Below are 13,251 nucleotides of genomic sequence, written 5' to 3'. Positions count from 1 at the left end.
TATCTTGTGAAGTTTTGGAGGGAGGCCGACCCTTAGGTTGGGAACCAGTGGACTAAAAATACTGTAAATGCTGCATATATATGTCAAAAATATATATTTGTTTTATAGCTACATGGGTTGTGGTATCTAGCTACACTATGAGGTAGTAAACTCAGCATGAAAGTGCACCATTTTAGCTGTGGGCACAAATAAAGTCAATAGCTGCGGGGTAAGTTGATCCACCTGCCCTATACACTTAATGAATGTATTTTGGCTGTTAATGTCTTAATTATTAAATCAATTCTCAATTCAATTGATTCTGGATGTTTATAATTACAGTAAGTATTCCTAAATACAGGAAAAGTTGTTTATGGTAAGCCAAGCTTCACTTTCAAAGAGAAAGAGGGGGGATTCTTCCCAAGATGTAACTTAATCGCAAAACTCTCCAAACCTCTCTGAGTTAGTGGCTCAGCAGCAGGTCCCATCAGTGTTCACCTGCAACCTGGACAGGTGAAATATGAAGTAAAGTGGGAGGTGGGAGATGGATGGAAGGGAAGGAGGAAAATAATTGTCTTGATGTAGTGATCCTGAATATGACAAGCGGCTCTTGTTTCCCCACTCTCCCCTACTTTAACTAAAGTAAAGGTAAAGATGGTTTCACAGATCATAAATACCTGTTTCTGAGAAAGTGTCCATAGTAGCTCTGAGAGGACGTTTTTGGACATTGTCAGCCCTTTGTCTCTCTTGTTGAAAAGGTGACTTCACTTCACTGATTGTAGCCACGTAAGTAACTGTGGTGTCATGTCAACCCGGCCCTCCGTGGCTGCTGGGAGCGAGCCAGTGGCACCACACCACCTGCTTCCCCACCCCCACCCCCTCCCCACCTCTGAGTGCAGTCTGCCCACCTGCTTCCATGGTAAGCAGACACACCCTGTCCACCGTTGCTCGCTCCTAGCCTGCAGCTAAAGCGGAGCTAGTCTGCACAGGAGCACAGACGCAGACAGAGCTCCAGCATGCCTGGCCACCATACCAGAGGAGGGAGGGATCTACGTTGCTGTGGGCCTTTTGTTTAGCTGCCACCACTAAAAACTCCCCGCCAAGTCGTGTTTGCTCTTCTTTTTCTTTCTCACCTGTCGTCACACTGCTCTCTTTCATCTGTAGGGTTCATCCTAGCGATCATCCCTCGAGGCAGAGAAAACATTATCTCAGTGGAGTAAACGCGAGAGGTAAAGTGACAGAGGTAGTTTTAAGTACCTCGCTGAAAACAACACAAGAGCCCTTTGGCTGTTTCTTTTCTTTTCTTGGTGAGGCACAGTAAAGTTTTCAAGATGAACAGAAGGGGGGTGCAGGTGAAGGGCCGTGGCTCCTCGCTGAAGGCTGCCCCTGTGTTTGTTGTTGGTGTTGCTGTTTTAGTCATAATATTGTGTGTTTATCTGGAGCTTATGCTCACATTTCCTTGGTGACTGATGTTGGACAGCTCTAATGTTTCATCAGTGGCTGCTGTAGCATTTTGGCCAAAAATTAAAAATGGAGCAATTTGCCAATGTCCTCTGTGTTTGTGTGTTATTATTACTACTATATACTGATTCCACCCAATTTTTGTTTATAAAACCATTTAAATGTAGAATATACATTCAAATACAAGCAATATATATATTGATATATTGCCCTTTAATATTAGTAAAAGAAAAAAAACTGATTAAAAAGGTAATTTAATCCTGCAAAAAAAAAAAATTGGTTGTTTGGTGTCTAAATATGAGATCATATGTTCTTGAATGGCTTTTCTTGTCACACAAATGCCAAAACATCTATAATTTCAATGAGGGTATTAAATTCCTTTAAATGTGCACACGCGCACTAAAATACCTCCATCTTGTAACATATTTTCTTCTGTCAGATTGTAAATACACTTACTGAATGCAAAGAGACACACAGTTTCTCTGGTATATGATGCAACTGACAGCAACCAGTAATAATACAGTGCGACAGCCGTAATAATGTGTTTTTTTGTTTCACTTTATAAGCTTTATTTGTTTTTCCTCCAGCTAGAGGAGAGTAATGCTGGTTCAGCACGGCGTAAACAGCCCACAGGGGCTCATTCTTAAACATAGTCCTCCTCCATAAACTGATCTCACCGCAGGGCTTTGGCTCTCCATCCCAACAGCCCTCTGGCCCACATGACAACGGGAGGCCTGTTTTTCCCTGCAACATAGCAACACCGCCCTGAGCTAACTCTGACCCTTGACAGTCAAAACATATTATTGGCCCAGGTGACAGGAGCTTTACACCAAGCAATACAAATACTCCAGGGACAGGACGCTATAAGTGTTCACACTGGCTGTTGAACTAACATGATGTCACTGGAGGAGATTTGAATATACAAGGTGAGTGGATACCACATATTTGGTTTGTTAAACAATTTTCCAAAGAGGACAAGTAAACAAAAGTGCTCAGAGTGTGAGCTCAGGGCCATGGATAGAGCTGCAGAACCAGACGTTTGAGTCTCATATTTCAAAGCCACGGAGACAGGTCAGGCCTCAGCTGGGCCACATCTACTGTAAGTCTGATTCATCTTGACATCTCTGCAAGGTTAAAGACTCGGGAAAACAGATCTACAGACACTCACACCCGGCGTTATCCAGCCAATCTATAGGTGCAAGAAGATGGAGTTGTTCTTTTTCATTATCGCTGCAGGGGTTTGAGTCATTGTGGAAGGCCCGCCATGGCGCCACTGCACTAGCATTAACTCACACAGAGACTGAAAAGAAAGCAGGAAAGGTAATTCACCAATATGTCCTTAGACCTCCTTCAACACAGTCTGTTGTTTGTCCTCAAAGACAATGCACTTGTGTTTATATGCCCTCATACATATCAATTACTTTACCACTTGGGCAGTGTCATCCTCAAGGTGCTTGAAAATTAGGTTTCAATGTCAGCTGAGAGGCACATTCCAGACAAAAATAACAGAGCTTTCACCTCGAGGCTGTTCAGCCTCTCCGTCAGCACGTGGTGACTGAAACCGAAACCCTTGCATCTAAATAACACTGAAATCCAGGCTTACACAAGCAACGTATTCCTCTTGCATCAGCAAATGAACTTCTTTCCACATAGCAGTTCAGCTGTCAGCAACTATAGTGTTTGTGAGAGGGGAAGGGGGAAAAAAAGGGAAGTGAAACCTCTCCGTGCTGCTTTTGTTGCTAGAGCACATGGAGGATTGGATTCCTGAAAACTCGGACAGCAAAAATGGCGTCACCCTCACTCTGAGTCAGAGACACAGAGTGTGCCCTGGATGAACTTCCTGTTTCAGTCTGCCACAGATATAGGGTTTCTCCAGCCTAGCCACACACAGGAAATGAGTCACACTTATTCACCAGTCGTCTGCAGGCTGCAGACTCTTCGAGCCCCTGAGTGACAGGCCGCGGAGGGGGCCAAATTAGCTTCTGAAACTTTAATCTCCTACAACTCAATTATTTAATATCTGAGCCACCCACTTCAAAGGAATACCTCAGCTCCCTCCTCTCTGGCTGCCTTGATGGAGCCTTTCAATCCCGTCTCCTAAAGGACTCACCATTTTATATCTCTACCCTGCGGTTTGAATGACGCTCTCCTGAAATCTTGCAGTGCTCCCTGAAATCCGAGATATACTGCGCTAATAAACCGCAGTGCATTAAAGTGCTGTGGTAGCTGGAGGTGAAAATGTAGTATGAAACTTCGTTTTTTGTCACTATGTATTCATCCATCCTAATTTTGGATTCCCCCCTTCCAATTGTAAAACAAAATCATTTGCAGCTGCGGAGCGTAATCTCTTCAGACTCTAAAAGGCAAGAGGAGGAAGCAATTACTGTGATTTGGAATAGAGCGTGAAAACAAAAACCTAATGGAAATATGCAAAACATGCTTATGTAATAAATACGAGACGAATTCTAATGCGAGAAACAGTGAGAAACTCGCAAATATGTTGGATGACTGTATTTGTGAAGCAAAGTCACGTCATCCGTATAATAATAGACGTCCTCTGAATTTAAATGATGTCCTTGTTTATGGCAAGACTCATAATGGAGATGAGGTCATCCAAATGAATAGGCAGCAAAGGTAAAGAACAGAAATAACCTTGAGACAGGGGTCATAAATTATTTTGGAATTGGCCTTGATTTTTGTCTCACCCAGCCACATAACACATTTCCAGACCTGCATAGCTATTGGCTCTGTGGAAAAGTGGATCAGAGAAGTGGAAAGTTAATCCCCAAGACCCTCCCAGCCAGAGATGAGAAGAGGGGGGCTGCTGGCAACTGCAAAGCGGCATGGGGGCTTTCTGTCTCTGCGGATTCGCAAGTACGCACACATATCCTGCTGCAGGGACACACACACATACACACAAATACACACATAGGCTACAGCCAGAAAATACAGACAGCCGTACAGACAACACAGAGACTTGCAGGTATGAAACAGCTCTTGATGCACTGACCAAACTCAATTTGATATTTGTATTTTAACACAGTGGCTCTCTCATACAGATGATGTTCTGAAATGAACTGAAGCATGTTTGACCAGCTTTACACAGCATTTATAGTCCATAGATAATTTTTTTGTATGTCTACAAGAGAGTTAGCTAAATATGTCTAAAATTAATAATTTTATGTGACATTACACATAGTAAAAAGATAGGCCAAACAAAACCGGGGTTCGGACTTTCGTACCTTTAACAGGAAGTTCCGGTGGTTAGCCTATAGCGTACTCGCTACACCTCGTTGGTCTCTCCCGACACGGAGGTAAGGTTTGCATCGTAGCCTGCGGCCGTCTTCTCCTTTCCTGCCGGCAACGATAAAGCTTCCACATGACCAGGGCGTTCATCCAAATACGAACTAGGCTCGCATATCAGGCATAACGTTGATTGTTGCTGGTATCAGTGCATAACAGAATAATTATCATTGAAATGATGCGAACTTGTTCACACATTTTCCTACAATGCAACATTGCTAACTAGCTAACTAACCACTTCTGTTTACAAACCAATCATTTTAAGTTGTAATTGAAATCATATCAAATGTGGGGTGACAGCATACGTAGGTTATGTGGACAGAACGCCAATACGTCAATAAAAAGTTATTTGGTGTGGGGCGGTGTTTAGCTCACTGGGTAGAGCTGCCGCCCCATGTTGAGGCTCAGTCCTCGGTGCAGGCGGCCCCGGTTCGGGTCCCGGGTCAGATGACCCTTTCCTGCGTGTCATTTCCCCACTCTCTGCCTCCCCATTTCCTGTCTCTCTTGACTGCACTATCAATTAAAGGCAATAAAAGCCCAAAAAATATATTTAAAAAAAAGTTTTTGGTGTGTTGCATTAATGCAGTATGAAACTCTAACCAACAGGATCAAATGTAGCCTATACAGTGTAGCAAAAACACGAACCTCGGTTGAGACCTATGGTTGAGACTTTCAGGTGTGAAACCGCCCACGTTAGCTAGCAGAGCTGCGAGCACTTTGAAGGAATAATGATGCATGAGAAGATTGAAACTACTCTCATGTCTGGTACCTAAGCATGTCTTAGTTTAAATTAGTGTAGCATACAGACTAGAGACAGGGAAAGCTATAGCCCCAATAAAAAATCAAGGGAGTGAGTGTATCGTTGCCCAAATGTCTGAATTTATTTTCTTTCCTTGATTTGGGCGACAGTGTGCTTGGGTTCCCTTGAATGTTTTTATGAGAGGAGTATTCAGATTATAGTCTAGCCTTACCACATAACAACCATCTTTTAAAATGGTAAACAGGAACAAGTATGGCTGCCAGCATCACATCATATCTGGCACCATCGGCCTGGAACAGATGGCTTTCCAGGCAGACTATATTAAATGTACCTAATGAGCCAGAGCATGCATGATCTCATGCTACCCTACTTCCATTCTTAATCTCCCTATATCATGCATGTGTGCGCGGGTGTGAGTGAGTAGTCCTGCCAGTATGTGTGCACTAATTCGCCCAGTGCATGAATACAAATGCAGATGTGTCTGTGCGGGCGCAAGATGCAAGATATTCTTTGCTCTCTTAAAAGCCTTTTCTAAGTGGAATGACTCTATCAAGGGAACAATGGGTATTCTGAGCCCGGCAATGTGACAAAGGTTCACACTGACACGCTTTCCTAAATTAGGCTGTTCATGCACAGGAGGGAAGTGAGCCCTGCTCCCATTCTTCTCCTCTACTCGAGGGTCATTGTGTAGACAGGAAAGGCCACAGAGACATATGACTTGACATGCTCTCTAAAGTAGGTTAAGGGCACTTTACTTGCAAATGTAAAAATTGCAGAGGAAAACTATTTAAGCTGTGTATCAAAAAGAAAAATGACTCTGTGGCCTATTTAAGCCAAATGATTCTTTTATTGTCATGGATGACATAGATCCCTGGAGGGGGGGTTGGATAAATTGGGGTTTATTGTCAGAGGGATATATTGTCACGGTCAGATGCTAACAATTACACTGACAATTTAGACATTTAGTTGACGGTTTTATTCAATGATAAGCTAATAATTCCCAGATCACCAACAATACAGGCAACCTTGTGTGGATCTCTCTAAAGGCATAAGTCATCTATCTCTTGACAGCTGGAGAAAGAAACACTCCCACCACTACTTCACCTTTTCACCCCCAAGCTTGCAGGGATGTGAAAACCAAGACCTTAACTGATGTCATTATGAGATAACCTGCCTTACGTCAAACCTTGTTTTTCTACAATGCATGTTTCCCCCCCTCGTATAAACACATGCTTCTCATGAGGATGTTGCAACACTGCGGCAGGGAGCTGCAGATGTGAAAAGAGAGGCCTTTGATGGAGCACAGTCGGGGCCTCCTTGATTCCACCGTCTTCCCTCCCTGACCCGAACTCCCACCGCACAAGTCTGCTTCCAGGAAACCAGCTGTTGGACTGGGGAGAAGGGAGGAGGTGATATTCTATATCAGGGCTGTGAATCACAGCTCCATGCTCTGTATTTTTCCTATCGTGGTTTGGCTGCCTGGCTGACTGGCTGGCTGAGCGGCTGGCAGGGCGCATGAGGAGGAATGTATTGTGGAGCAGGCCCCAGTGCGGAGGGACTGACTGGGAGAGTGGGACAGGGGGTTGTTGGGTTATTACATTGCCCCGGGGGTGCTTATTTAAACTAAAGTCCTGTCTGGACTGTTGCACTCAAATACTGTTATTGTACTGCAGCTGCATGAGACACAAAGGCAGAGAGCTGGAAATAGGGAGCAGGAAGAATGGAGGGAGGGAGAAAGAGAAAAAGAGAGTTATCGTGGAAGGCGGAGAAGCGGTAAGAGAGAAGAGAGAGAGAGAGAGAGAGGAGGTCTGGACAATGTCATCCCTCCTTCCCAGGAAACAGTACAAACAAGTAAAAATGAGAGAGCCCAGTGGAGCAGAAGAGGGAGCAGCACTGGCACAAACCATAATTAGACACTGGATGACGAAGGATCTATGCAAGTGTTGTATAGAGTGAAAACTGGAACTAGAACACACCCACATTGTAAAAGTATCCGCAGACTGTAGGTGCAGGATGTTGGAGGTAAAAACAAACACTGAAAGTCTGACTGAGTGTGCATATTTAGGCGTGACTCACATTCTGAAGAGCATCCAGTCTGGAAAGATTTATCATTCAGATGCAGAACAAAGAGCAACAGCCAGGCAATCATTTTAATGGAAGGAGATGGATCAGTTTTAGGGATGGAAAGTCGCACGTCATTGCAAGACTGGGAGCTGCGAGCGTCAGCAGGGATCAGAGCCGGGGGTTCGTGCGAAGTGAGAGGAAAAACTCAAAGAGTCTGGCGCACGCTGTGGAATGGCGGAAATCCTGGTCTGATTGTGCAGCAGTGTTTGCTTGTGCTCAGACAGCTCCTAGGAAAGGAATGTGTAGCCTACATTCCCTCCGTAGACCCCGCCTCTGCTTCTCCAACACCAACACTCGCTGTCAGCACGGTGAGCTTTAAGAGGCTGCATACCAAGAACAACAAAAGGATGGAAACATTTAGACCACACGGTCCCGATTTACCAGCATTTTCTTGGAGGTGACGGGGATGCAGTTTATTAAAAAACAAAAACCACATGACCACGAGACGGTTGTTTACGCTGCAGGTTTAAGAAAAAAAAGAGGCTGCCATACAATTTAATCCTGACACAGGAGGCAGGAATGGGTTAAGTCTACTGCAGAGAGAGAAGGGAGAGGAGTGCATGGGGGGGTGGGGGGAGAGGGGGGTCAGCGCTGCATTCAGATGAAATTAAATGGAGGCTAAAGTGCTGACTCATTGCGTTCAGGCCCTTTATTACCTGCTCCGTCACCCAGGCTTTATGGGGAGGGCTGCCAGAAGAAGGCTGGGGGGGGTGGGGGGGGATACAGCGGCAGGCAGCCCTCATTTACAGGAACCCTTCTGGAGACAATAACACTGCAGCGAGCCAGCCAGCCCCACAGCTCACTCTGCAAAAGTAGCCTTTAGGACAACCCTATCCAAAAAAAAAAGTACACGCAAAGAGTACACACACACATCCCGTCTCATTTTTGGCTAAGTAGAAGACTTGCTTTTGCTTCTAATGAGACATCAAGGGGAGCAGGGGAATCTGGGCTCTGGGTCTAGTAGGCTGGTCTGTTATGCTGTGTGTGTGTGTGTATGTGTAAGAAAGAGAGGGAAGGAGTAAGATGGCTTTGTTTGCTTTTTCTGTACTCTCTTGTGATGGAGTAGTACTGTGGTTTACACCACAAGCAATGTGTGAAATAAAATGCTGAAAGTACATTTATCTTGTAGGGAATTTTTTTAAAAGAATGTTGTGTTTGAGCAGAAAAGTTGGCTGCAGTCGAGCTCACATGCGTCATCGGCCTCGGCACCCGATCACGTTCTAACGCTGTTAAGAAGTGTAAGCTATCACAACAACATCATTTGCATTGCAGCCAGCGCTCACCTAGCAGGGGGATGGAGCTGTTAGTGCTGTGAAAACAGAGGTGGGGTGGTAACAGGAGGACATTTTTGGAAACAGGAAACAATTAATTTTTTCGATTTAATGCTGTCTGAGGAAATAACCCTTTCAGTGCTGTTAAATCTAACGAGTGTCTGCAGCGCTGTGCAGGATCTGATATTTGTGGGTCAAGACCGTCATGTTTGAAAGTCAACGTATGTACACTTGCAGTCACAATGGATCACCGATGTTGATGCTGGGTAAACAGACATAATTTGAGTGGTTAGACAATGTGCATGATGTATGGCTGCGGCAGGCCTGGAGCACTCACTGGCTGTGGAAAGCGCTTATTGCTGCTGATCAGACGAAATGGACTCCAGCACTGTGTCAGGCTCCAGTTTGTCTCAAATGGTCTGGGCAATCAGAGCATACAGCCAATAAATGGATGCATTCTCTCTGTCCTGGCTCTGCTTCTCCATCTCCCTCATTACTCTCATTACTCTGCAGCTTGTGGGTTATCTAATGCTCTCCCCATGGCTTACGGTTTGGCTGGGGATTAGACTCATTTTTCCAAGGGCATTTTATAAACAACCCTGTGTGCCTCCCGTTCCCGTGGGCTGAGCTGATGTAGCAGCAGAATTTACGACCTCGGAGGCCTTGTGGCCTCACTCCCATTGCAATACATTATTCAAATTCATTCTCTCTCACACACAGAGCTGAGGGCAATTATTTGAATATCCGCAGGAGTGCAGCTGAGTGCCGCGGCTCATCTTCAACTGCAAAGATGGTGAAATTGCCTCACTCCGGTGGATCAAGGTTGTAGGCAATAAAACACTATAATTTATGACACAGTTTGATATTTCAGTGAAGTCATTGATTCCCTCGTGTCAGACCTTGGCAAGGGCGGCTCCAGAATTCACAGAATGTAATTCCAATTCTGCCTCGATGAGGAAAAAAAAATCTTATAGCACTAATTGGACACTTGGCTGGCTGCACATGCTGTAAAATGGATTTTCCCCTGAATCAACAGAAACAACCCTCAGAAATTCAACGTCGTGTCCCTGCCCTGCAGATTATTTCCAAAGCTTCTGTACATATGAGGCAGATGAGAAGTTGTGCTCAAAAACAAAAAAAAAGTGCTGCCTGAGGAGGGAACGCAGCAGATATCATGCATCCTCTAAGTTATTGAAGCTGTCCCACTTTCAGCAGTGAACAGATGCAGTGTCCTCATTTCTTGTACAGCAAAGCTCTTCTCTGTCACACACCTACATCATGATGTAAGTGTTATTCACACCACAACAACACATGCATTTGTACCATTCACAGATTCCATTGCAGCGCCTCACAGAGACAGACTGTAAGTCACACTGAATTACACACCTACTCCTGCAGGAAGATTTACAAATACCAAACACTGTAATTATGGTTAACAAAGAGGAAGGAGGTGCTGTCGTCTTTTCCTTTTAAGACTCGGCCTCACCCTCCCAAACCTCATTCCAGTTTCATATCGTAGCTTGAGTCACGTTGCTGAATTCCTACTTATTCATAATCAACTATTTTCAAACTGTGCTCTCTCCACTGTACCGCAACGATGCACAATGATTTTATTTAAAATTTTTATGTTATTTTGCATTCAAGATATCTTTTTGATGTCCCAGTGTGTGCTCACTCAGGGGGGAAAAATAATCATTAGACAAAGCTTGAACAAAAGGGGCATGTGATCATGTCGTACCTTGTACAACCCACCAAATTACACATCCAGCAGACAGCAACATTAGCTCTAAATTAGAGCTGTGTATTTGACATCTAACAAATATATCATTCCAACATCATCTAACTTTTTCAGCTGTCTGCTGTTCATCAGAGCTGCCATCTGGAGACATGGCTAGTAAAGTGAATGTGAACCAAAAATAAATGTAGCGCACCATAAAAACCAAAACAATTAGCCAAAGGATGCTAAAATGCACCTGGGTTCATCTCTACATTATGTTTCACATTACACACACAATTTATTCTTACAAAAAAATGTAAAACCAGTCGGGCAGCTTGTCTCGGAAATGGTGAAAGATAGATTCTGAAAGTGAAGAGAGAAGGAAATATTAGCGATATAAATAAACATTTTGCAACACTTCTTGCCAGTGCATGGCGATGGGGTCATGAGGTCGAAATCTTGTGAAAACATCACAGTGTCTAATTCTTTCTTTACTCTGACCTCTTTGTACCACATCGATCAGACTTCTCACTATACACGTTAGGTTCAAAGGCCAAGTTTAGGACAGGAAATGATATATAAGACTCGTTGTTCACTGAGCCCTCTTTTGTATGTGAACCAGTGTGTGTGTGTGTGTGTGTGTCTTTGTATGTGCTGGAGACAGGGATAACGTTTCCAGTAGCACATCTGCTTCAGAATATCTATGGCTGTATCCAGTTCCTGTCACTGATACCGTAGAAGCAAAAACCTGATTCAAACACACAAAAACAGGACAAGGACAGGTAAGATCCCGCTCGCCGTCTTTCCCACAAGTGCGGTTTTTATACCCCTTTGGGTGTGCCTTTTAACTGATGAAAACCACTGTGATGCAACTGCGTCTTTATTCATGACAGTACACGGTGGGAGGGTTTAGCTGCGAATGCCTGCGGCTTCGTAAATAAATCATCTAAACTCACTGAAGAGAAAAGCTCCAACAATCAAAGATTTTTCTTCCCCGACGGGTGAGTCACCGTTCAAAGGAAAAAGAGGCCCAGATTCTGTGCCGCCGAGTGCTCAGGCATCAATTTCAGCAGTGTGGAAAGCTGGCTGACAATGGAGCTAATTGATGAGGATTATCTAGCAGAAAAGGAGGAAGCCTTGTGACATGACTCATCGCGGCCATCTGTGTTAAGTGTACTGTATTTTCACAACCATGCCTTCGAGAGCAGAATAACTTCCTCTTTGGCACAAAGCCCCAACAAACATCATCCCAACCCTGACTGGCTCTGCTGCTGCTGCTGCTGCTGCTGCTGCTGCTGTCTGGATAATACTTTCACTTGCACCTGTGCTTTAAACCGCCTTCAGTGTCTGACTAGTTATTGCTGAGGGAAAGCGAGTACACCCACTGAGTGCAATAGATTGAGGGAAATGTGAGTCATACCAAAACATCAAAACACTTCTCTCAAAATGCTGAGACCTAAAGTCACACAGTCTCTCTCTCTCTCTCATACACACACACACACACTCACTCTCTCTCTCTGAAATTCCCAGTGAGTCGACCGCCTAATGACATTTCTTCATTACCAGCTAATCCAGACACAAAGGCACAACAGAGGACTCTCGGAAACCTTTTTTTTAATTATTAGAAAGTGTCTCAGCCTCACTAGAAAAACATCACAAGTTTGCAATCATCTCAGAGTGAAGAGAGGGAGCCACACATCTTAAATATCAGTGGAGAGGGCAGTGCTGAGAGCTGCCTTCTGCTAAACAGCGTTAATGAAAGTCGATTGAACACAGCGAGTGGTGAAGATATGTAGCCGCGGCTTAAATCTAAGTCACATTTTTGTCCTCGGTGAGTTAATGCTCTTGTTCTTTTTTTTTTTACACGCACGGGTTTGTTTTCGTGCTTTTTCTTTCCTTTTTCCTTTCGTTATCACTCGGGGCTGTACATTTGATCCCCATCATGATGCATTACCACAAACTGGTAACGTCTGTGTCACTGTGGTTAGACAATTTGGCTTGTGAGAGTGATACATCTCGGTTTCAGAAACTGAAGATAATCAGGCACATTAGATCTGGGTTTGAAACGAGTGACGCGCAGATGTTGAATGCGCCTCGGCTCAGAGTGAGACATGTAGTGACACAGCGCGCTCTCCTCACAAGGGGAAATTACAGTGTTCAGTGGGTGATTTTCTGATCCATTCAAAGCGAAAATACCCTTTAACTTCAAAGTTACAGGAAGCTCAAATTGAAATACTGGAGGAGGACTTCATGTGTCTGAACACTTATAAACAAAAATACACACAGGCCCTTGCCTCTTATCTGTCTATGCGAATAAAGGAGAGTGATGAAATAAGCGGCTCTGGCCTTCCCCCCCTCGCACACATTCACACACACACACAGTCACACACATCCCCTCCCCCAAGCTGGTTCCCTTCTGACTCATGGGGGATTACTTGTCTGATCACTTTGATCTGCTTGCCGGTGCCAAAGCTATTTTCTCCACCCGGCGAACAGCGTGCAGGCTGCATTAGCCCACAGGCAGGAGACACACATTCAGGTTAGAATTTCATCTGCCCACTGACACCCAGACTGCGCCTGCTAAACCCACGCTGCAAGGTTTTACAGCTAACAGGAGGAGGAGGAGGAGGAGTCGATTC

The sequence above is a fragment of the Trachurus japonicus genome, chromosome 15 (genome assembly GCF_045865225.1).
Source record: "Trachurus japonicus isolate A0001 chromosome 15, Traja_1.0".
NCBI classification, from domain to species: domain Eukaryota; kingdom Metazoa; phylum Chordata; class Actinopteri; order Carangiformes; family Carangidae; genus Trachurus; species Trachurus japonicus.
The sequence above is the reverse complement of the archived record's forward strand: the minus strand, read 5'-3'. Positions refer to the sequence as shown.